The following is a 24,924-nucleotide window of genomic DNA, read 5'->3' on the forward strand; positions in this document are numbered from 1 at the left end:
CCAGGTGACCTTCATAATGCAGGCAATAGAGAATTGCAAGATTTGTCGGAGATTTCAGGTCTTTGGGAAGCTATGCCCTTTCACAAGAACAACCGTGGAAACAGGAAGAAAGTCAACTCCCACTTAAGGCAATCAGAATTTACAAATATTCCTTCCTTCATTGAAATTACAATAGGCCCTTCAATATTATCTTTGATTAATTCTTTTGTTACAATCGTACATCACATAACATTTTGGTCAAGGATGGTGCACACACATGACAGTGGTGCAATAAAATCATAACACTGTATTTTTACTGTGCCTCTTCTATGTTTAGACATGTATAGATACACTTACTGTATAGATATAAGTAAGCATATAGATATACTTAACTGTTGTGTTACAATTGCCTACAGTATTCAGTGCAGTAACATGCTGCACAGGTTTGTAGCCTAGGAGGAATAGGCTATACCATATAGCATAGGTATGTAATCAGCTATAGTATCTAGGTTTGTGTAAGTAAACTCTGTGATGTTCATACAATAATAAAATTGTCCAGCAATGCATTTCTCAGACATGCCCCTGTCATTAAGTGACACATGACTATGTTAGTTAACACTGAGGGAACTTCATGGGAAATGCACTCTGCAGCTCCATCATAAATAGAAACCGTTTATGTCAAAAAACACATAGAAGCATAGTTGCAAGATTACAATTCCTTCCAGATATTTCATTTAGTATCTCCACAGATCACTAACTGCCTGAATAGCATTCTTGAGTCTCCACTGCCTCACATTTGATTTCAGGTCATTCCATCAATTGTCAAAGACGCATCCAACATTAACTTTCCAATACTGGTTTGGATTGTGTCAACATTGTCATCCTGGGCCACAACAACACAAAAGGCTAACTCGGTGAGGTAACATAGACACCGATCAGTGAGATTTTGCTGACGGGTGGTACCATTTTTTACCAAGATCAAGAGTATTCATACCTTCAGGCATATAGATAACATTGAAAAGGGCAGGTTCGTAGATAGAAAGGCGATGAGGAAGGGTTATTGCAGGATACATGAGCTACGGTGTCTCCTGTTTAACCTGAGTCTGAAGAGATTCAAAGTGCAGGTGCCATGCATGCCTCTTCAACAGTTCCATGTCGATTGATTTTCTGGGCTACACTTCCCAGCATTCAAATTGCTAAATGCATATAAATGACAACTGAATATTTATAACCTGGATTTGTACTTTTGAGTGACCTTATCTGTAGTTATGTGCTTCAGTGATCTAACTTGGGGTTGACTCCAAACTTTGATAAAGTAAAGACCCTGCTTATTCCTTGAGTATTGCTGCACTGACAACTGATTTAGTGAATGCCACTGTGAAAATAATAAACCTCTTGGTGAATATATTTAGACATGTCTTGTAACCTGTACACATCTTAACCAGGGATGTTACTTGATCTTTCTATGTACAGGAGTGTGTGGAGATAGAACAACATACAGGATTGTAATTGTTGCCTGTGAGACTAATAGAAAATTCAAGCTAGTGAAGTATGTTTATGCATGGCACACTTCTCACCAGCAATTTTAGGAAGTTCTACCTACAACCTATATGTCTTTTGATATGTGGGTTACCTTGGAGAGAGAAAAAGGAACTCTGAACACAGGCACGAAATCCTTTAGAATTTTATCTAGGGTTGGACTTGTCCCAAAGCTTTTGTATAAACTTGCTTGATGAGCAACTGTTGTCCACTGGTACCTTCACTGTACAATCCACACACAACCAAACTTCACAACTGGAGTCCTAAATTTGCACTTTGTTTGGTAAAGTTGAATGAAAAATGGTCTTTTAAGCTTATGCTCTCTTATGAGAGCTGTTATGAGATTAATTTTACTCCAAGATATGCCAGTTAGGAAATAACTTCCAATATAATTTCACCAGCCCCCTGTGGGTGGACTAATTAGTCATACATCACACTTACTCTGGTGGTGAAATGCCTCAAAAGAAGGTCTGCAGAGTGTTGCTCTACCTAGAAGGACATGAATAAAGAGACATAAAAATCATTCATTAAGAAGGAAGAAGACTTTCCTTGCCTAGATTTTCACTTTTAGGATCCAATTAATTTTATCACTTAATATTTTGTCCTGGTGGGCATTCATTTTACAAATTTGTAAGATCAGTAGAAATGGTAACTTTCAGAAATCAAACTGTAAATGTTCTGTAGACGTTGACAGAAAGAGCTATTTGGAGCTGTGCTTTTGCCAACTAGACACTCTGAGAAAATCTGTGAAAGGATATTTTCAGGAAGTCATTGAACCCCCTAAAAATCAAGTTTATTGCTCTTACCATAAACATAAATAATTTATTATCAACCATTTTCAATATTCTAATAAGTAACCTTTATTGTTCATTTCATTGGCATGATCTACGTAGACACGTGATTTATCTTCTTTTGCAATAAATTCAGAAAATTTGTTGCCTGGAAAAGCCATGTTTTAAAATTACCACCTGTTTGATGATTTTCTTATAAAAACATTTCCACTTAAGTATCTATCTCTATTTGTCCTTTATTTTCCCTTCCATTCTAGCTCTACCCCTTGTCTCCTTTGTGTGTCTCAGGATAAGTGCCCTATAACATTATTTAATTCTGGAAACCCTTCAATACAATGTTATTACATGTAAAAAAAAAGTATGTTTTAGCAAACTCTTTGTTCACAGATTATCTTTGCCTACTTGCCTATTAGACAATTTTTGCAGGCTCCATATGCAATTAATTTATATTCACTTTCAGAAGAGTTTTCATCAAAAGCAAAAGTCTTATGTAAATTGATTATATGCTACTTGTACTTCTGTGTATATATACACACAGAGCCACATACATATATGTAACTCCGGAGGCCTGCCTGGACTGTTTAATAACTGTCCTGAACAAGAGCAAGAAAAAGCTGGTCAAATTTCAAACAACAGGTTGAACTGGGGAGCTCATATTTTGCATAAAATAGACACTAGCGGCCTTTAAAAATTAAACATTTCTACTGTTTTAAAAAATTGTAGCCATCATAGTATGAGGAAAAAATGTAATAAATCTTTTTAATTCTTGCCATTTTATTAACCACAGAGTCCTTACGCCCTAACTTCATTGGTATCCCTTTGAGATGAAACAGAACACTGAATTTAAAATTCTGAGAAACAAATAATTACACCATTTACTTGAGGCACTCTTTCACCTTTCAAGAACTATTTTGAGAATTCATTAGCTAAATTTTGCTATAATGCAGGCTAGTAATAAATGGAAATAACGAGTTCATTGTAAAGTTTAAACTCATGATGGTATGATCTGGAATTTTTGTTAACCTAGAATACATAATTAGCTCTAGAGGTGAAATGAAAGACAAAATCACTTCACATATTAGTAAAAAACAAATAATGTAACTTTATAAGCTACTGCTGTTCTTTTGCTCTTGAGAACCAGTGACATCTCTAATTAGAGAACATTATGGAAAGGTTAAAGATGAGAATACGTGCAGTCTGTCTACAGGAAACCTCAAATGCTCAGGTTAATGAAATGTTTGCAGAAGTCATATTAATTAGCAGGTTCACAGGAAACTAATATTTATTGTATAAATTCCATGGTAAAATGTATTAGGGCTCCAGGCACACAACTGTGCACCATCTACGTGACCACACAGTGCCTACTTCTTTCCGTCTTTATTCATTTCTCTCCTGATGGTCTGTATGTTATTGTTACATAGTTCTAAATATCTTCCATGAGGCAGAAATTTCATTTAATGATATAGCTTTGAAAATAAAGAAAAACAGTAGAAACTTTATATTTTCTTATAAATCAGAATTGTTGAATTTTGAAAGTTTCATTTATGTAGGTCACAAGGTGACAAACGTATTTCTTTAATTCCCTCTTGTTGTTATTTTTGTGTAACATCAAACAAAGCCGTTTCTTTCATTTGAAGGTGAAAACTGCTCATCAAAACCCAGTTTAAGCTGAGAAACAAAGAACTAAATTTTGCATGAGAGATTATACACTGCATAAGTATAAAACAGGACCAGAAACAATGGTGGGTCGGCAATTTTAAAAAAGATGAACGCAGGTTATCATCAAATCAATTGTTACCAACACACCAATTCCACCTCTAGGCCAGAAAATTAGCCACTTCCCACAGGAAAACAATAATTGAAGACAAAGTTCACCAGTGAAAGTTGGTTATTTTTTTTTCCATCCTTGCATCAACTAAAATGATATCTATAGTTCCTCTTAACACTTTTCTTACTTTCAAATATGTGCGCATGCTTAATTAGCTGAGGCCATGTCTCATAGGCACATCTGGCTACAAGGGAAACTGGGAATTTGAGCCCCAATCCTAATGTTTGTAGAGTATTTAGAAATTTGAGAATTCCCTCCAAAGAAAGAGTTTTTTAAAACACTGTTAGACAAAAAGTTTGAATTACAAAATGTGGTAGTAGCTCATGTCTAACCCAAATGCAGGGAAAAAAAAAACTGTAAACTCTAAAAAAAATAAATACACATTTGATGGTAATAAGAAACAGAAAATAGGCAGAAATAGTAGAATATTTGATCACTGATGAAGTTTTTAACCATTGAATAAAGAAAAATTCCAATGATTTAAATTTGCATCAATGCAGGTTCACACCTGATGACACTCCCTGGTCTGTGCAAAATTGCATGTCTACGAGTAAAGCAGTGAGTTTTACTAGCTTGAGGAATAAGAGCACAGAGTTCCAGGCTGACAGAAAAGAAGAACTGGGAAATTTGAGTGACATGGGAGGAAATCTCACACAAGTGAAAGTCACAGAGGAGAATGTCACAGAGTAAAAATCTAAAATCAGCACTTAAACTTCATTCAGATATATGACGGCTGCTACATTTCACATTGATAAAAAGAGACTCCATAGAATCCAGCAGAAAACAACAGCTAAATTGCTAGTACAGAGCAGATATTTCAACCATTCCATATAGCTCAGGAGTAAAAGTTTGGTGTTTGACTACACAAAGAAGACTAATATTAGAAAAGAGTCGCTCCTCAAAGGAAAATAAAAGAACCTATCTCTACAAAATATCATCCACATAATCTAACATATAATTTAACCTGTCTAGACATAGAACCAGGAAAATATGACACATAAGAAAAAAAGTAAACAATGGATTAAGACATTGAAATGGCCCACACGCTGGGATTAGAAGATAAGAAATTTAAAATAAGCTATTGTAAGCATATTCAAGGATTTAAGGAATAGACGGTCATAAGAGTGAATATATGGAGAATCTCAACAGAGAAGTAAAAACGATAAAGAAATAATGGGACAAATTTTAGAACTGAGGGACAGAATATCTTATATAAAAATGACATCATATGCACATACCAGTAAATTAAAGATGGCAGAAAAAAACTATCAGTGAACTTAAAAAGAGATCAAGAACAATTTCCCAATACAGTTAAGAACACAGAGGAAGAAAAATAATAAAAATAGGGCCAGTCTAGAACTAATATAATTGGAGTCCTAGAAAGAGTAGAGCAGGAGAAAATGAGACAGAAAAAGCTATTTGAAAAAGTAAAGACCAAAAGTTTTCCTAATTGTCAGCATATATCAACTTACAGGTTTAAGAAACTCAAAGAACAGAATAAAAATAAAGAACCAAATGCAGACATATCATAGTCAAACCACTGGGCAAAAAAAGAGTAAATCCTGAAAGTAGCTAAAGGGAGGGAGAAAAATAATGTACATACATGGAAACAAATAGACAGATGACCTGTCATCAGAAATGACAGTTTAAAAAGCAATGAAACCACATCTTCAAAATAACAAAAAAACCTGTCAACTCCAAATTCTATAACTAGAAAAAGTAATTCTTGAGAAAATAAAGATTTATTCAGATAAAAGAAAGCTTCGAACATCTGTCATTAGCAGACCTAAATACAAGAAATGCAAACGGAAATTTTTCAGGCTAAAGAAAGATAACAACAGATGGAAATTCTGAACTACAGGAAGCAAGGAGAAGCTCTAGGAATGGCAAGTGCATCAACATGAAAAACTAAGGCTTTTTTCTTTTAGTTTTATAACAAACAACTGATGGTTTAAATAAAAAATTAAGTGTACTGTTGATAATGTATGTAAACTATTCTAATTTAATAGCTCTGACAGGAGACTAAACGCAACAATTTTGCTGCAACATTTCTTTATGTTACATGAAAACGTTGACTGTTAACAGTAAGTGGACTGCGATAAGCCCAGGGTGCTGATTATAATCCCTAGAGAACCACCACATCATATGAAGACATTCTTCTAAAATGCCAATAAAGGAATTAAAATGGAACGCCGAATATTGTTCAGTTAATATAAAAAGGCATGAAAGAAAGAACAGAGGAGCAAAAAATGAGGGAACAAATAGAACATAAGAGCAAAATAGGTCGGGCGCGGTGGCTCACGCCTGTAATCCCAGCACTTTGGGAGGCTGAGGCAGGCGGATCACGAAGTCTGGAGATCGAGACCATCCTGGCTAACACGGTGAAACCCCGTCTCTACTAAAAATACAAAAAATTAGCCAGGCGTGGTGGCGGCACCTGTAGTCCCAGCTACTCGGGAGGCTGAGGCAGGATAATGGCGTGAACCCGGGAGGCGGAGCTTGCAGTGAGCTGAGATCGCGCCCCTGCACTCCAGCCTGGGCAACAGAATGAGACTCCGTCTGAAAAAAAAACAAAAAAGAAAAAAAGAGAAAAAAAGCAAAATAGCAGGCTTAAATCCAACCTTATCAATAATTATTTCAAATGTAATTTAAATACTCCAAATAAAACACAGATTGTCCATCGGTATATTCTGTTGTATGAATATACCACATTATCTTTATTCATCTGCCAATAGACATTAATAAAAGTACCTATAAGAGATGCATGCCAAATATTATGATATAGATAAGCTGAGAGTAAAATAATTTCCAAGTATACCATGGAAACAACAAGCACAAGTAATCTTATGTGGCTATATTAATAGAAGAAAAAGTAGACCTCCAAACAAGCAATATTACAACAGAAAGCTATTTCATAATGATCAAATGTCAAGTACTTATGAAGACATAATGCTATATTGCCAACTGATAGAATAACTAAAGAAAGTTAAGATAAAATAATTTTGACAACAGCTTGACCTAATCAATATTGACCAAGACGATAGAATATATGTTCTATTATGCTACACGTGAAACATTTATCAATAGACTATAGACCACAAAATATCCCTCAAGAAGTTTCAAAACACTGTAATCATAGAAAGTATGCTTTCTGACCATAATGAAAATGAGTTGAAATGGGTAAAAACAAGCTACCCAGGAAAGTCTACACTACTGGAAGATTTAAATACACCTTAAAATGCCCTTTAGCTCAAGGAAGAAATCATGAGAAACACCTTAAAATACATTGAACTGAATACAAATAAAAATATCCTATATCAAAATGTGTGGGATAAAGTTAAGCAGACCCAGAGTAAAGTTTTTGTATAAATGCTTATTCTAAAAAAGAGAAGTTCAAAACAAGTGAACTAATTTTCTACCTTAAAAAGAAAATCTAAAACAAGAGAGCAAATTAAGTCCAAAAACAGTAGAAGAAAGGAAATAAAACAGAAATTAGAAATCAATGAGACAGAAAACAGACACAGGAGAAAATTAACAGGGCCAAAAGTTAGTTCTGTGAGAAAGAAAGAAAACGCAAATTATAAATATCAGGGATTAATGAGATTGTACAGTTGTAGACACAAGGGACATTAACAAGATAATGGAATATTGTAAAACATTTTATACCAATTTTCATTATTTGGATGAAAGGGTGAATTCGTTGAAAAAAACTTATAAAAAAATCACAAGATTAAATGGAACATATGAATTGACATTTATTAAAGTAATTAATTGTCAAATACTTGCACATAAAAGCATAAAACTAAAGAAAATAAAAAAATAAGCAAACTCCAGATCCAAAGAGTTTTGCTGGTGAATTCTTTCAAACATTTTAAAAAAATAAAATGTTGAAATTATTTCAGAAATAAAGAAGGGGGAAATTCCAAACTTGTTTTTGAGTCAGAATTCTGATACCAAAACTACAAAACCCAGGAATGCAAAACTGATTTCAGCTTAAAGAGCTATCACCATTCTAATCTGTGATTCTAATGAATTTGGCTATCTTAGATACTTTATACAAGTGGAATCACACAGTTTGTACTTCTGTGACTGATTTCCTTTACTTAGCATTAATGTCCTCTAGGTTCATCCATGTTGCATATTGCAGGGCTTTCTGTTTTTAAAGCTGAATAATACTCCGTTGCATGAATATACCACATTTTCTTTATCTATTGATCTGCCAATAGACATTAACCTTATTCCCACATTTTGATTTGTGTAAATAATGCTGCAATGAGCCTGAGAATCAGAGAATCATCCCAATTTCAATCCTTTCAGATAAATAACCTGAAGTGAGATTGCCAGATCATATAGTAGTTCTACTTTCTTAATTTTTTTGAGGAGCCACCGTACTGCTTTCCATAGAGGCTGCACAGTTTTACATTCCCAGAAACACTGTACACGTGTTTCAATTTCTCCCCATTGTTAACACTCATTATCTTTTTCTTTTAATAAGACCATTCTAACAGGCTTGAGGCAATATCTCTGTGGTTTTGAATTACATTTCCCCGATGATTAGTGATGCTGAGCATCTTTTTCATGTACCTGTTGGTCATTTGGATATTTCATTTGGAGAAATATCTATTGCTGATTAAAAAAAGAAAAAACTCTCAGCAAGCTAGAAAAAGAAATTTTCTCGAAGTGATGGAAAGCATCCACAACAAAACATATAAACAATATTATATTTAATGGTGAAAGCGTCAATGTTTAAACCACACAGATTAGGACAAGAAAAGGATGTGTGTGTTCGTCACCTCTATTCAACATTGTACTGGTGATTCCAGATTTTGAGTATTAATATTTAGGGGACAACTGTTGTCACTGAAGCCCAAATCTTGGTCATCCTCAGAAAAAAAAAAAAAAAAGTTGATTAGGTTGTATATAATCTAATTCTACTTGCTTTGGGCTTAATTTTAGAGAAATTCAATTAAGTTGCTTAATTTAAGCAAAAGTTGCTTAAATTAAGCAACTTAATTGAATTTCTCTAAAATTACAGCTTGTATCAACTCTAGAATTTATTGGGCACCTCCTAGGACATAAACACTGGAATTTGGTGAGAGACATCAGGTAGGAAAGAGCCTGGCTCTGACATAAATTCAACACACAGAGGGGGACACATGTTATGAGACTGACCTGCCTTCTCCATCTCATAAAAGGGGTTCTTGTTGCTGGTAACACAGATTAAACTATTTCAATTACATTCAAGATAAAAGGATTAGCAATTGTATGTAAGATGAAAAAATCACCCCACAGGAAGACAAAAGTCTCACAAAAGGATATTTACACTAGCCAACACTTTGAAATTTAGGCAGAGATCGCGCTTTCTGGGTGAACTAAAGTAGCAAGAACAAAGTAGAGGCTCCAATTCTAGGGAAAAGGGGCCCTAATAAGGTTTACGATCCAGAAACTCAAGAAATCCAGACAGAAGGATGCAGTCTCCGCATTCAAGGCAGTAGCAATACCTGGATTACGAAGCCAATCCCCAAAGCAGGAACTCATAAACACAAATTGGATTGAGGAAGAAGCTTGCCCACCAGAAGATTTAGGTTATTACAAGGTAGAATGTGATAGAGAAAACGAGCATGGGGCTGGAAACAAAAGGAGGAAGCCCCATGATTACAACTAGAATATAACTGTCAGAGATGGTGCAGAAACAAGACTGAAGAGAGAACTCCTTAAACCCCACGTGCCTTACGTCAGGACTGATCCTGGACACAGGCTGGACAGCATAGCCTGCAAGTGCTGAGGGAGGAGGCGTGGGCCCAGCTGTGAGAAGGAGAAGGACATACAGCTGAAAAGCAGATACGGGTCTTGAAATCGCGCAGAGGGTTTGGGCCTTTGTTGCTCTCTGCCAGCAGCTGCCAGTAGTTCTCACACTTTGGCTGGCATCAAAATCACCTGGGGCAGTGGTGGGGAGGGGGAGAGTGTTGTAAAACCACAAGTGACCAGGCAGAAAACACCTGTATGTTTTCCAATTCAGTAAGTACAGAAATCTTAATTGGAACAAGGTGGAGGTCAGACATTGATAGTGCTGTGGACTGCACCAGGGACATAAGCATGATCTTTAGAGAAGTGGCTCTAACCAGTTGAGGGCAACCACTGGACAGAGAGAGGTCCAGACCAACCGTACACAGAGACATCATGCAATTACACTTTAGCAACCTCTCCAAATAACACGTCTCTTAGTGAAACTTGGCAGGTTGAAAACTAAACCATAAAATCCAGTGGCAATTATGTATCCTAGGCACTTACATTTGTCTGGTTCTTCCACCTTGCCTTTGCTTGGTTAGAATTTTGGGTAGATAAGAGGTGGACTTACATGTGCTAGTGTGAGAACTTTGATACACTCATTTAGACATTGACCTACTATCTTGATGTTTGAAAGCTACAACCCAAAGAAATTTGTCTTTTTACATAAAACAAATTCAGCCCTTGCCTTCCTTATAGATTACATCTTCCACTAGCAGTAATAAAAAAGTAACAATATGCATAAGTCAAAGTATCTACTTAGATCCTCTGTAGTGTTTTATTATTTAGTTGTGTGAATTAAAGTAACTCAAAATTTCAAGGATGCCTGAGAATCAATTCATGTTCAAAGGCTGCCCTCTTGTGACAATGTGTTGTATGTTTTACTGTAAAAATAATCTTATTTCACCTTATAACCTCTACAATCCAATTCATAACAGCACAAAAAGGAAATAAAACCTTACATAATTTTGAATGTTAGAAAGTACCTTGTTTATATGGCTCCTTTAGAGAATGAATAGTCAATTTGGTAAATATTCCAGTGAGTTGAAGGTTTGAATCCATCTCACTTAACTAGCTTGATGGATGTATTTCTAAACCTATACAACCCACTCCTCTGCTTCTAAAATATTAAAGTTAGCTGTAGATTGAGATGTCAGTGACACAGTTTATAGAACATAACTTAGATTGTCATCTACATTACTGTAACTACAAATACCACCCTCATATTGAAGAATCAGTTTTATCAGTAAACATCTCTACTTGAACTACAAATGGTGTATGTCTTCTGGCTTTTACAAGCTCTTGGTCTAACGCAGGGGATATATGATGTAAAAATTACGAAACAAGGCCACGCGCGGTGGCTCACGCCTGTAATCCCAGCACCTTGGGAGGCCGAGGCGGGTGGATCACAAGGTCAGGAGATCGAGACCATCCTGGCTAACACGGTGAAACCCATCTCTACTAAAAATACAAAAATTAGCTGGGTGTGGTGGCGGCGCCTGTAGTCCCAGCTACTTAGAAGGCTGAGGCAGGAGAATCGCTTGAACCCAAGACGCGGAGGTTGCAGTGAGCTGAGATTGCACCACTGCACTCCAGCCTGGTGGCAGAACAAGATTCCTCTCAAAAATAAATAAATAAATAAATAAATAAATAAATATAAAATAACAGTGACCATAATGTTTTGTGATGTTAAACTTTGAGAGCTTTTTTTTTCTTTCTTTTCCCAAGTCCCTTTCCCAGTTTCAGGAGCAGTTATTCTAAGCTCATTGACGTAAAGGAATAGAAACAAAAGGTTTGGTGGAAAAAATAATAACCTGCTATCATTTCTGTCTTTTGTTTTTTAAAAGCTTGAGCATTTTGGAGAATTTGGAAAGATTGTGGAGTAAGTTCAAAGAAGGAATTCGCTAACAAAAATTATATAGGGTAAAATGAGTCTTTTCCAGGTTAGAAAATACTCACTCCCTACATTCCTACCTTCCTTTCCCATAGTTAAGAAGAGGAAAAAGCAAAGGCCTCTTGGTAGCAGTGGTGACTTAGGCAGTTTCTTAGAAATATTCTAGAAGGCATAGTCATCTTTAAAAAAAATAGCTACAAGGATATGTCTAAGCAGAAGGGACCATGGGCCAAATTACGAGTAGACTTTTGCATTCCAGATATGGTAAGGAAGAAGCAGGAAGCCGGTGGGCCTAAACAGGCCACACAGAAATGGACAAGGAATAGGCCAGCAGCAGCTTGTGGGGACAAGATGTCAAGCCCCAAATGTTAGACCCACCATCCATCCTCCAAATTCTGGCTCTGTTTAACAAGGCTGTGGTCTGGCACTAGGTGCCACCTCAGTGACTAAAGCATAATTCCCCGTCTCCTGGGAGTGTTGACAGCTGACTCCTGGCAACAACACTCACAGCACAGTAAAGTTCCTTCATCCAAGATCATGTCCCTTCTCAAGGCATCCCACATCCGAGAACTGCTTGGTACAGAAATATAATGGCCTGGCTTGCTTGCTCCAATTTGAGGTCATTAGGTAAACTCACCAAGATCCCTATAGAGCGGGCTGCGGCCATGATAGTGATGGCATTCCAGCCAGCTTCCTGCTCTGCCCAATCCTATTGCTTTCACTCTTCGCAGGTGTTGGGAATATCCATTTCAACTTCCTTGCATGCAAATCTCCAACTCCGAGTCAGTTTCCTAGGACACCTGACTGGTGACATCTCTATCACTATCACAGTACTTAGAGGTGGAGCATCTTAAAGTGATTTAAGGCTAACTGCCCTAAGAGCACAGACAGATGGTGGCTTAAAATAGAATTTAAGTGGCTTTAAAAAAAACATGAAACAAGTTGACATTTCACGCTCATATGAGCTTATGGATGAAACCATGCATATGATTTCTAAGATCCCTTGTGCAGTATATATTTGCACTGTTTATAAATGACATCCCCTTGAATTGAATTCAGTGCAATTCAAAACAGTAATTTGTGGGAAAAATTAGGTATGCAGATAGCCTAGACTCTACAGAGTCACACATCATTTGGAGAATAATAGTGAACTGGCTGGTCTATGAGGGAAGAAAACAGTGAATATAGACTACTAGTGAACAAGGATATTTTCCCATATATATTCAAATTAAGGTGAATTTCTTTACAGAATTATGCCTCAGAAAAAGTATTTCCCTATATATGAGTCGTCACAAGTTTTCCCACGATGAGTACTTTTGTGATTATTTTGAATAACGAAGTAATATTTAAAGAAACTCTCTTGCCCCGAATGCACTTTATGTCAATTGATGTTGCATATAGAGATCATCAGAGTGAAGCTACAAGAAAAGGAGGAACATTACTTAGCAAAGACTTAGAGAATTAGTCCTAATAGTGTGAAATCAAAATTTCAAGTGAGGGAATAAATGCAGCTTTTAATGATTACTTAAATGAAGTTTAACTGTAGCAGGATCTACAAGAAATTGGCAACCTTTGGCTCCGGTAACAGAAACTCAGGATATCCGCCTTTCAGGGCTTTTGGATTCTGCATCATATTGAGAGAGACTTCTTTAAACAAGCAACAGGAAACTTCCTGTGACAACGTAATAAATTCAAAAAGTTCTGTAACTCAGACAATGTAGATAGAAGTGAGGACTTTGGCCTAGACAGCCCTGTTCACTCTAAAGATGGATTAAACAAAGAAAAAGATATTGATATCAAAAATTCAATCGGGAATTTGATTAAAGCATTTCATTAAATGTGATAATTTCTTAGTATATTATCTCACATATGCAATTTCCATGTGTAACAAATTAAATACAAGTAAACATTTGACTATATTATCTGCAGCATAATTTACATATCAATTTACATATTCAGTTTTGCTCACGTGAAAACTTGGATCTTCTCAAGAAGAAAATTTGTGAAATCTTTAATTCCTCATCCCCAGAAATGTAAATAAGTCAATATCAATACTGTAAGTCAATGATTTGTTCCTAGGAAGACAGTAAAAATTTTACAAAAATGCTTTAGAGCCCTTCTCATTGTAAACCTAGAAAACAGAGAAAGGCTCTCTGATGGAAAAAGACAGACCTTAGGGAGGAGGACATTGCAATGGGAACATGCCTGACAAAAGCAACTATGTAGATTCAAATGGCGAAGGAAGACAAGGTCTTTAACAGAAAAACGATCAACCTGGAAGCATGGGGGAGTAGAAACAAATAAAGGAAAAATGAAGAGGCTTATGTAATTGTTTCGATACAGTTATCTTCAACTATACAGATCAACAACAAGGTCGATGTCAGTTGAAGGTTGGGCAGGTGGTTGCTGGATAGATGTCCTCGCAGAAGTGTATTTTGTGTAAGGTTGCTATGGCCTTTGTGCAAGGTTGTGGTTTTTGTGGTATTTTGTGATAGTTTTTGTTATCAGGCCTAGAAGCATGAGAACCCTCTCTTCAAGGCCTTCTCTGAATCTATTTGTCCAGGTGTTTTCCTTTTAAACATTAGTGACAGTTTTGATTCTGATAACTTTCATATCATGATCCCTAATTTCAAAAAAAAATTAAACATGTAATTTGTTAGTGATGTATTTGATAGGCTTGGATTTGTGAGTCACCTCTACTATCTATAGTGGTAGATATATCTGAGCCTGCTTACACCAGATTTGCATCAGATTTTCTCTTCAGTGGAATTGGAAGAGGGGGTTTTGGAGAAGGGGATGAAGGAATTGTGCTGCATCAGAGGTCTCCATCTAACACCACAGGGACGTTTCCTGTGCTCTTGCCAGGCCGTTGTATTAGGCTGATGCAAAAGCAATTTTGCTTTCGTCATTGAAAGTAATGAGACCATCTGACTTACAATGTCTGTGCCATGACCAGCTTCTAATAGCCTCCGAGGACCCCTCTGCCCTGACACATACTGTCCTGGAACCACGTCTGCTCTGTAACACCTGAGGTAGCTGCCACCATGACCAATCCCTTCTCATCTTTACTCTACATGCAGGTAACAGTTATAATTACATCTCTGTGTATTCACAGAACAGTTAGTACATCTAGGACTTCTACAAAATTTCCCTAGCTGATTTTGGTGTTCTGGTGTCCTGGCAGCTCTAGCCATGGAGGGATGATGCTTTATGAGCATTTCTGTTGAGTTTTTTGCTTTTCCTCAGAAACTGATTCCAATTTTCCCACATATGTTTGACAATTTGTTTGAACTCATGTATTCTAAACCCATTATTTTTTGTCTATTATTTAATAGGGAGGGGGGCGAGGGATAAAAGATTACAAATACGGTGCATACAGCAGGAGGTGTACAGCCACCCTGGGATATGACTACGAACATCCACGGAGAGGAGAGGCTGCTATTACTCCCAATATCGCAGGGGGTGTACATCCATTCTGTGACATTGTTCTTAATATTCCAAGGCAGAGAGGTTGATATTACTCCCAATATCACAGAAAGTGTACAAACCCGTGTGATATTGTTCCTATTATCCAAAAGAAGACAAGATGATATTACCCCCCATATCGCAGGAGGTGTACACCCACTCTGTGATATTTTTCGTAATATGCAGGGCGGGAGAGGCAGGGGGGCGAGGCGCCCCCCGCGAGGTGGGGACTGGGAGCCAGCCACTCTGCCCCCCTGACTCTTAGGACCCGTGGTGGACTCACAGCCTGTTTACCATATTGTGACTAATATCTTCCCGTCTGGAAATTATCAACTATTTCACAGACGGGTGTACACCGGCTTTCTACAGAGGACGTACACCCGTCTGTATTCGAGTAACAGCATCCTCTTCCTCCCTGAAGATTAACAACAGTATCACAGGGGTGTTTCTACTCCCTGCGATATTAATAACAATATCACAGAGTGGGTGAACACAGCCTGCGATGCTGGAATTATTATCATCCTCTCCCCCTCGGGATACTAGGAACAATATCACAAAAAGGGTGGACACTCCCTGCGATATTGGGAGTAACGTCATACGCTTCTTCCGTGAATGTTAGGAGCAATATCACCGGGGGGCTGTACATTCATTGCTATGTTGCAGTCATGTCATACTCTACCCGCTGGATATTAGGATCAGTGTCACAGGGTGAGTGTACACCTACTGCGATATTAAAACTAATATCATGCTCTCCATCCCTGGATATTAGGAACAATATCACAGGCAGGTGTACACCTCCTGCGGTATTAGGAGTCATAATATTGTGAATTATTGAACATCAGTCTCATTAATAACTATCAATGCTAATATTAATTCATAGTATAATGTTATTAATCATTAATGATTATTTTAATGAGAGGATTATGCATGATTATAATTGTTACTATTAATGCCATTTTTAATATTAGTTATTAATCTTAATGTTTATCATTGTTTTATTACCAACATCGGGAATGAAATCACCCTGTGATATTTTTCTTCATATTATAGGGAGATATTGCTTCTAATATCACAGTGGGTGGACCCCTCGTGTGTATACTCTGTGACAGTGTTTTTATATCCTAAGGAGGTATTACTCCTAATGTCACAGTGGGTGTTCACCCTGTGTTATCATTCTTATTTGACCTGAATGCCTTTTTTAACCCACATTACAGAAGGAATGGAACGGATACAAAGATATGGAGATTGGACCGTGCTGCCGTGTGGCCGCTGCAGGACACCTTTAATATCCCTGTTTCTCAGGCTGTCGACGAAGGGGTTCAGCATGGGGGTGACCACCGTGTACATCGCTGAGGCCACTGCAAACTTTCTAGGGGAAGAGGACACATCTGAACTGAGGTCCCCTCCAACGCCTCTTCCATAAACCCAGCAAACAACTGACAGGTGAGACCCACAGGTGGAGAAGGCTTTATACTTCCCACCTGACGATGACAGCCTCAGAATGGAGGAAACCATTTTATAGTAAGAGGAAAGTGTCCCCGAGATGGGAAGGAACCCAAATACGGCAGCAGGAAAATACATGATTATGCTATTGGTGAAGGTGTCACAACATGCAAGGTGGGGGAGTTGAGAAGGGTCACAGAAGAAATTAGGATTTTCCGCACCCTTGAAGCAGGTCGTTACCAAGGCAATCAAGTTGTGTAGCTGGGAGTCTAGAAGACTGAGAAGAAAAAAAAAAAAAAAAAGACAACCAAACTAGGAAGCCACAGAAACACGGGTTCATGATGGCCGAATGATATAGAGGGTGACAGATGGCTACAAACCGGTCATAGGCCATCACACTCAGGAGCGTGTCTCTCTTCCATGCTTCGAAAAATGGCAAACTGAGACATCTGAGTCAGGCAGCCTGCCTAGGAGATGACTCTGCCGTGAGATTGGATGTCCACAATCGTCTCGGGGACCGTGGTGGAGGTGAAACCCATGTCAGGCGAGGACAGGTTGGAGAGGAAGAAGTACATGGGGGTGTGGAGGTGGGAGTCAGGGCTGATGGCCAGGATGATGAGCAGGTTCCCCAGGACCGTGACCAGGCACATGGACAGGAACAGCCCGGCGAGGATTGGCTGCAGTTCTGGATCCCCTGAGAGTTCTAGGAGGAGGAATCTAGAGACATCGGTTCGATTCTGTGGTTCTGCATGGTTTGGACACCTTTTGCCTAGAAAAGGGGGTTGAAAAATGGGAAACAAGTAAACCAACACGCGGCATTGTGTCTGCGTTTTGGATAGAAGCAATTCACAAGTAATGTTTTCAGATTTCAGAGCAATCCACGCTCAGCAATATTTTGCAGTTCTGACAAACTCACTTGTCTTCTAATGCTTTCATCATTGATTTCTGTGTTCTTCACTTCTTGCTGTACACGCCTGCCTTAGAGACACTAGATTCAAGAATGTTCCAAGAACCAGATCATCATATATAACAAATGCGTCACTGCTGGAAAATACAGCCTATCTTGTCCGAAGAAAAATACGTAACAAAGCCGTTCTCTTCACTTGAAGAAAAAGGTTATCCTAATTAAAGGAAATTAAGAACTCAAATATTTTATTTTATTCTACTAGATCGATACAAATTCCCTTGATTAAGAACATTTATAAACAGTGTATAGCAGCTGAGACTGGGCGGGGCGCGGTGGCTCACGCCTGTAATCCCAGCACTTTGCGAGGCTGAGGCGGGCGGATCATCTGAGGTCAGGAGTTCCAGACCAGCGTCAACGTGGGGAAACCCCGTCTCTACTAAAAATACAAAATTAGCCGGGCGTAGTGGTGCATGCCTGTAATCTCAGCTACTCAGGAGGCTGAGGCAGGAGAATTGCTTGAACCTGGGAGGCGGAGGTTGCGGTGAGCCGAGATCGAGCCATTGCACTCCAGCCTGGGCAACAAGAGCTGAGACCATATCAGCTGGAAATGAAATGAAAGCTGATAGTTCATAAGCAGAAAATAGTTCCACATGCCGGTTAGGTCCTAGTGATTTCATCGTTCCGTTTTCTGACTTTTCACCTTCAGCAGGAGAGTAATTGCTTCCTCAAATCGGTGGGTCTTCCTTGAAAATTCACGGCAGCTATAACTCCTGTCTTTAGCTTAGGTGGACTTAGAGTTTTCATCAGAAAGTTCGGCCGGACGCGGTGGCTCACGCCTGTAATCCCAGCACTTTGGAAGGCCGAGGAGGGCGGATCACGGGGTCAGGAGATCCAGACCATCCTGGCCAACATGGTGAAACCCCGCCTCTACTAAAAATACAAAAACTTCTCCCAGTATGGCGGCGGACGCCTGTAGCCCCAACTACTCGGGAGGCTGAGGCAAGAGAATGGCTTGAACCTGGGAGGCAGAGGCTACGGTGAGCCGATATCACACCACTGCACTCCAGCCTGGGCAACGGGAGCAAAACTCCGTCTCAAAACACAAAAACCAAAAAGAATCAAGTAAGTCGAAGTCACACTGATGACAGCCAATGGTTGTGAACCAAGGAAGTGTCAATTCAAGAATTAACATAGATTTTGACTTTTGCTACCTCTTCTGTGCCAAGCAAGATACAGGCTCTGGGGAATCAGAAACAAAAGAGACTCACTTGTTCCTCTCACAATACTGAGTACTTACTGAGATAAGGACAGAAGAAAATGTCCTGTCTGGAATGCAGGGAAACCGGAACTTCAGGTCAGGGGATATTTCCGTTGAACTGTATGGAGTTGAAGCGTAAAATAGTAACGAGTGTATGGGAGATTCACTTTGCCTTGACTTTCCGCAGCCATCACAGAGAGATCACGCAGCGGACACCCACGATCGGTTTCATCATCGCTCGCTTCCATTAGATCACCTAGAAATCAGCTCAGATGAGAGTGCTGAGTCTCAGAGGATGGACATCTCACCGCCTGCCATACAGAGAAGTAGAAAGGGTGGTATTCCAAATTCATGGCCAGACTCTAAGTCCCGGGTACTCTACTTCATGGTCTTCCAACTCTCAAAAAGTTGTGGTTTGGGTTTTGTTTTTGTTTTTGCTTTTTTGAGACGGAGTCTCGTTCTGTGGCCCAGGCTGGAGTGCAGTGGAGTGATCTCGGCTCACTGCAGCCTGCGCATCCCAGGTTCAAGCTATTCTCCTGCCTCAGCCTGCCGAGCAGCTGAGAGGACAGGCGCCCACCACTACGCCCGGCTCCTTTTTTTCTATTTTTAGTAGAGACGGGGTTTCCTCGTGTGGTCCAGGCTGGTCTCGAACACCTGACCTTGTGATTCGCCTGCCTCAGCCTCCCAAAGTGCTGGGATTAGAGGGGTGAGCCACCGCGCCCAGCTTCCAAAAGTTGTAAGCAGAGCTCAGAGGTCTTAACCACGGGCAAGTCTGAGGAGCATTTTTTGAAACGCTTTCCAGCTTCCTCAGTAGGAATGGAAGCCAAACTCCGAATCGATGACTCCTTTGAGGCAGCCGAGAGCTGTAAGGAAAGCCAGGAACAGGGGCAAGGGAGAGATGCGTCCCGAACGATCCTGTGCCCATTCTTTCTGGAACCTTTGATGTGATCTCAGCTGCCCTTTCTCTACTTGACACAGTGATTGTGGCACCCACTGGTCTAGCTGTGGTCTACAAGGAACCCCCAAAGGGAAGGGCACAGTGAGCAGGGACATCGGCCTGAGTGACAAGGATTTGAGAGGGCAGGATGGATGCAGGGAGAGGATCGGCCAAATGCCATGTGTCCGGACTCAGACTGCCTGGTTCAAATTGCACTTCACCCTTTTTGACTTCATGATCTGGTACAAGTCCTATGAAAATGCGTTGCTCCTTCTCTAGTCCGTAAAATCATCATGAAATGTGCACTCGTAACTGGGAAACTACGCAGATGAAATGAAACAAGCTGCATAGAGCACAGAGCTCAGAGCCTGGCCTTTAGGAAGCCCTCAGTGAGGGTTCATGATGCCCTGGTGTCTGTCTTCATCCTCTTTATCCTCATCATCACCTTCATCATCTTTGTTGTTCTTAGGGAATAGTTTAGAGGGACTCATTCCCTGCTATCTTGGGTGAGGTGTCTATGAAAAGGACAACTCAGTGGGGGAGGAAGGCAAAAGTTTGAATAAGATTTCTGAGGCCCCCTCACCACAAGCAAGAACAGAAACTCCACAGTCTGCTGAGCTGACAGGTTGCAGCTTGGTCTCCTCCCATCTGCCCACCGCACTGTCCTGTTTGTCCTGAGGATGAGGAAACAAAGCGAGGCTCCCGAAGGTCCCTCAGCTGAACTGCCCTTCCCCCCTGCCGGGCCATGACCGCGGAGAACAGGTCCACTGCCCTCCCTGCGTGGTGCACGATGGAGGCTCAGACTCCGTCCTCAAGGCTGGCAAGAAGACAGGGTGAGACATGAGCCTCCTGATACAGGTGACGGGTGTGGAGCCCCCAGGACTGGAACCTCAGACTGCAGGGCTGGAGGCACAGACTGAGTAGTGACTATTCTATGGCCTGGGGGGCTCAAGGCACAGAGCTCCTCATTAGCCAAAGTCGCCCAAGCTCCCCAATCTCTAAAGATTCCCTCATAAGACTGCAGGAAGAAGAAGAGAAAAGGGAGTGTCCATAGAAGCTTTGGGGCTCTTCCTGTAATCAGGAGGAAGCTTGTGTGTATTCTTCGCTTCTTTCTTTTCTTTCTAAAGATCCAACTGCTTTCATTTTCATCTGTTAGTATGGGAAAATATACCACGTATCAATACTAAAAGTTGTAAATAGATATGATTTCATCTAGAATGGCCGCTATAAACATTGACAATTTCCACTATTTTTCAGTTGACAGTTGAATGACATTAAGTACCTTTACATTGTTTAGCAACCATCACCGCCGTCATCTCCAGAACAGTTTTGTCTTTGAAAATGGAAATGGCACCCATTCACCAAACTCTCCATTCCTCTCGCCCACCCCGGGGGCCACCATTCTGATTTGCAACTCTATGAGTTTAACTACTCTAGGCACTTGATAGAAGTGGAATAATACCGTGTTGAATTTGTTTTTCAGTTTTTTTTTTTTTTTTTTTTTTTTTTTTTTGAGACAGAGTCTTTCTCTGTCGCCCAGGCTGGAGTGCAGTGGCGTGATCTTGGCTCACTGTAAACTCCACATCGTGGGTTCGAGCGATTCTTGTGCCCCAGTCTCCCGAGTAGCTGGGATTACAAGCGTGCGCACCCACGCCGAGCTAATTTTTGTATTTTTAACAGAGACAAGCTTTCAGCATATTGGCCAGGCTGCTCTCGAACTCCTGACCTTAAGGGATCCGCCTGCCTCAGCCTCCCAAAGCGCTGGGGTTACAGGTGTGAGCCACTGAGCCTGGTCTTGTTTATCCTTTTGAGATTTCTTTATTTCACTGACGATAATGTCTTCAAGGTTCATCCATGTTGCAGCCTGTGTCAGAAGTGCCTGTCTGGTTTTGTTTTTTGGTTTTGTTTCATTTTGTTTCGTTTTGTTTTGTGTTTACATGGAGTCTCACTGTCGCACAGGCTGGAGTGCAGTGGCACAATCTGAGCTCACTGCAACCTCCGCTTCCCGGGTTCAAGCGATTCTTGTGCCTCAGCCTCCCGAGGAGCTGGGACTATAGGCACACGCCACCACGCTGAGCTGATTTTTTGCATTGTCTTTTTTTATTTTTTTGAGACGGAGTCTTGCTCTGTCGCCCAGGCTGGAGGGCACTGGCACGATCTTGGCTCACTGCAAGCTCCGCCTCCCAGGCTCACGCCATTCTCCTGCCTCAGCAGGAGAAAATATCAAATGTCGGGAGTTCAAGACCAGCCTGACCAGTATGGAGAAACAATGTCTCTACTAAAAATACAAAAAAAAAAAAAAGAAAGAAAACTGAACGGGGCGTGGTAGCACATGCCTGTAATCCCAGCTACTCGGAAGGCTGAGACAGGAGTATCGCCTGAATACGGGAGGCAGAGGTTGCAGTGAGCCGAGATCGTGCCATCGCACTCCAGCCTGGGCAACAAGAGTGAAACTCTGTCTCAAAAAAAAGAAAACAAAGAAAGAAAAAGAAAAAGAAAAGAAGAAAAAAAAGAAAATATTACTCCCATTATCGCAGGGGGTGTTCAGCCCTGATGATATTGTTTTCTAATACCCAGGGAAGGGGAGTATGATATTACTCCCAGTACCGCAGGGGGTGTACACCTTTTTGTGATATTGTGTCTGATATCCAAGGAAACAGAGGATGACATTACTCCCAATATCGCAGAGGGTGGACACCCCCCTGGGATATGGTTCCGAATATCCCAACGGGGAGAGGATGATATTACTCCCCATATCAACCCTGGAGGGTTATCTTCTGCCCCTACTCTTGGCCACCGCTTAGCCTGAGCTGGTCTTCTCTCTTGGCCCGGCTCAGTGAAGAAAAGTCTCCATTCCTCCTCTCGGGGGACCCTAAGGGTCATAGTAACTCCCGTTCTGGGTAGCTTTAGCAGCAAAGAGCCGTGCTCTGTCAAAGAGACAGTGCCTCTCGGCTTGTTAAGCAAGTCCCTCCCCAACAAGGGCAAGGGACAGTCAGGCATGGACAAAAACTGATGAGTCACTGTATGTCCTCCTACAGTGCAAGTCCCAGGCAAGCAGAAAGCTTGCTTTGCTGAAACCCCTGTGGCTCCGATGATGTCAATAGTCTTTCCGGAGAAGGGGGCCACCGGGGCGGTTACTAGCGAATGTCCAGCACCGGTATCTACGAGAAATTCAACGCCTCTACCCCCGACTGTCATTCTGACCATAGGCTCTTTGGGGACACTTGAGCACGCTCTCCCTCGGTCCAAGAACCCTTCTGCCAGGTTGAGCAGGGCACCTTCCTCCTTGTCCGGGGCCTCATGCTCTGAGTCACCTTGTTTTCTTTTAAGCTGAGGGCATTTGTTCTTCCAATGTCCTATTTCTTTACAATAAGCACACTGCTTACGCTGCCAACTCTGACAGCCAAACTGAGTTTCTTTCCCAGGGCACCCCTTCCCTTGCCTCTTTGGGGGGACCCCTCTGATTCCTGCAGCTAACAGGCAGGTCGGCGTCTCGCCGGGCCTGACGTTCATTCTCTGTGCGGTGTTCCTTATCGCTTACTGCATCCCTGTTTACAAACACCTGCTTAGCTTTTTCTAATAATTGTGATGTATTCGTCCCTGCAAGCCCAGCCTTTTTCTGCAGTTTTCTTCTCATGTCTTCTGCGCTTTGACGGACTCAAGCCATGTGAAGCATGTGCTGATTTTCAAGGCTATCGGGATCAAAGGGAGTATACATACGATAGGCCTCACACAATCTCTCATAGAATTGTGCTGGACTTGGCCGGGCGCGGTGGCTCACGCTTGTAATCCCAGCACTTTGGGAGGCCGAGGCGGGCGGATCACGAGGTCAGGAGATCGAGACCACAGTGAAACCCCGTCTCCATTAAAAAAATACAAAAAATTAGCCGGGCGTGGTGGCGGGCGCCTGTAGTCCCAGCTACTCGGAGAGGCTGAGGCAGGAGAATGGCGTGAACCCGGGAGGCGGAGCTTGCAGTGAGCCGAGATTGCGCCACTGCACTCCAGCCTGGGTGACAGAGCGAGACTCCGTCTCAAAAAAAAAAAAAAAAAAAAAAGAATTGTGCTGGACTTTCTTCTTTTCCCCGAATGACCTCAGAGACCTTGTTAACGTTTGTGGCCTTCTGAGCTCCCCTCTTGAATGCTCCCAAGAGAGCTTCCCTGTCTCGGTTTAGCCTTTGCATATCCTCTCTTTCATTTGGGTCCCACTGGGGGCCGGTTCCTGGTAACTGGGTCCTTCCATACTCTTGGGGGTTTTGATAATCAGCTGGTGCATGTTCCTCTAGCCACTTAGTTGCTGCTAGGAGCGCTCTCCGCCTTTCATCTCTGTGAAAGAGGAACATGAGCAACCGGTGGCAATTAGCCCAGGTGGGGTTGTGGGTCTGGATAATAGTTGGGAGCAAATCAATTCGAGCTTGTGGCTTTTCGGTATAGGACGGGGTATGGTTTTTCCAGTTATGAAGGTCAGCACAGGTGAAGGGCTGGTAGAGAAAAACACGCCTCTCCACCACGTGACCATCCTCATCTATCCCAGTATACCGCTGCTCTGTCAGGGGCATTTGTATCCCTGTTTTGGGTCATCAACGAGCTGCCAAGGGAGGGGTTTCTCCCGAGGCCTCACCCCCTCTCTTGTCTCCTCTGGGTGGCCTAGGGATACGCTTGTCTTGCGGAGGCGCAAGCACTGTGGGCTCAAGAGTGGGGAGCCTCTTTCCCTGGTAAGGGGAGGGCACCACTGGGATCACTGGTGCCATCTCCTGCAATGGATCTTCTGACGTTGGGTCGAACAGAACTTGAGGAGTTGATTTCCCTGGGCGGGTGGAGCGGGATCCTTCCTCAGCTGTCTGTCCCTTGGCTACTAGTATTGCTGCTGCCTGCCCTCTTAGCCACTGTGAAGGATCTAGCGACAGCTGTCACCAAGTGTCTATGTATGGGAAGCGGTCTAGGTATCCTTTCCCAGTTACCTTGTGCCACACTTGAGAAACAAGGGACCTGTCCAGGCTTCCTTCTGACGGCCAACCCACTTCTAATGTTGGGCAATCTATTTCCCACAAAGTTTGAAGTTCCCCGGTGGTCTGCTGGTTAGGAGTCGGCGCTCTCAC

Source organism: Symphalangus syndactylus, chromosome 24, assembly GCF_028878055.3.
Source record: "Symphalangus syndactylus isolate Jambi chromosome 24, NHGRI_mSymSyn1-v2.1_pri, whole genome shotgun sequence".
Taxonomy (NCBI): Eukaryota; Metazoa; Chordata; class Mammalia; order Primates; family Hylobatidae; genus Symphalangus; species Symphalangus syndactylus.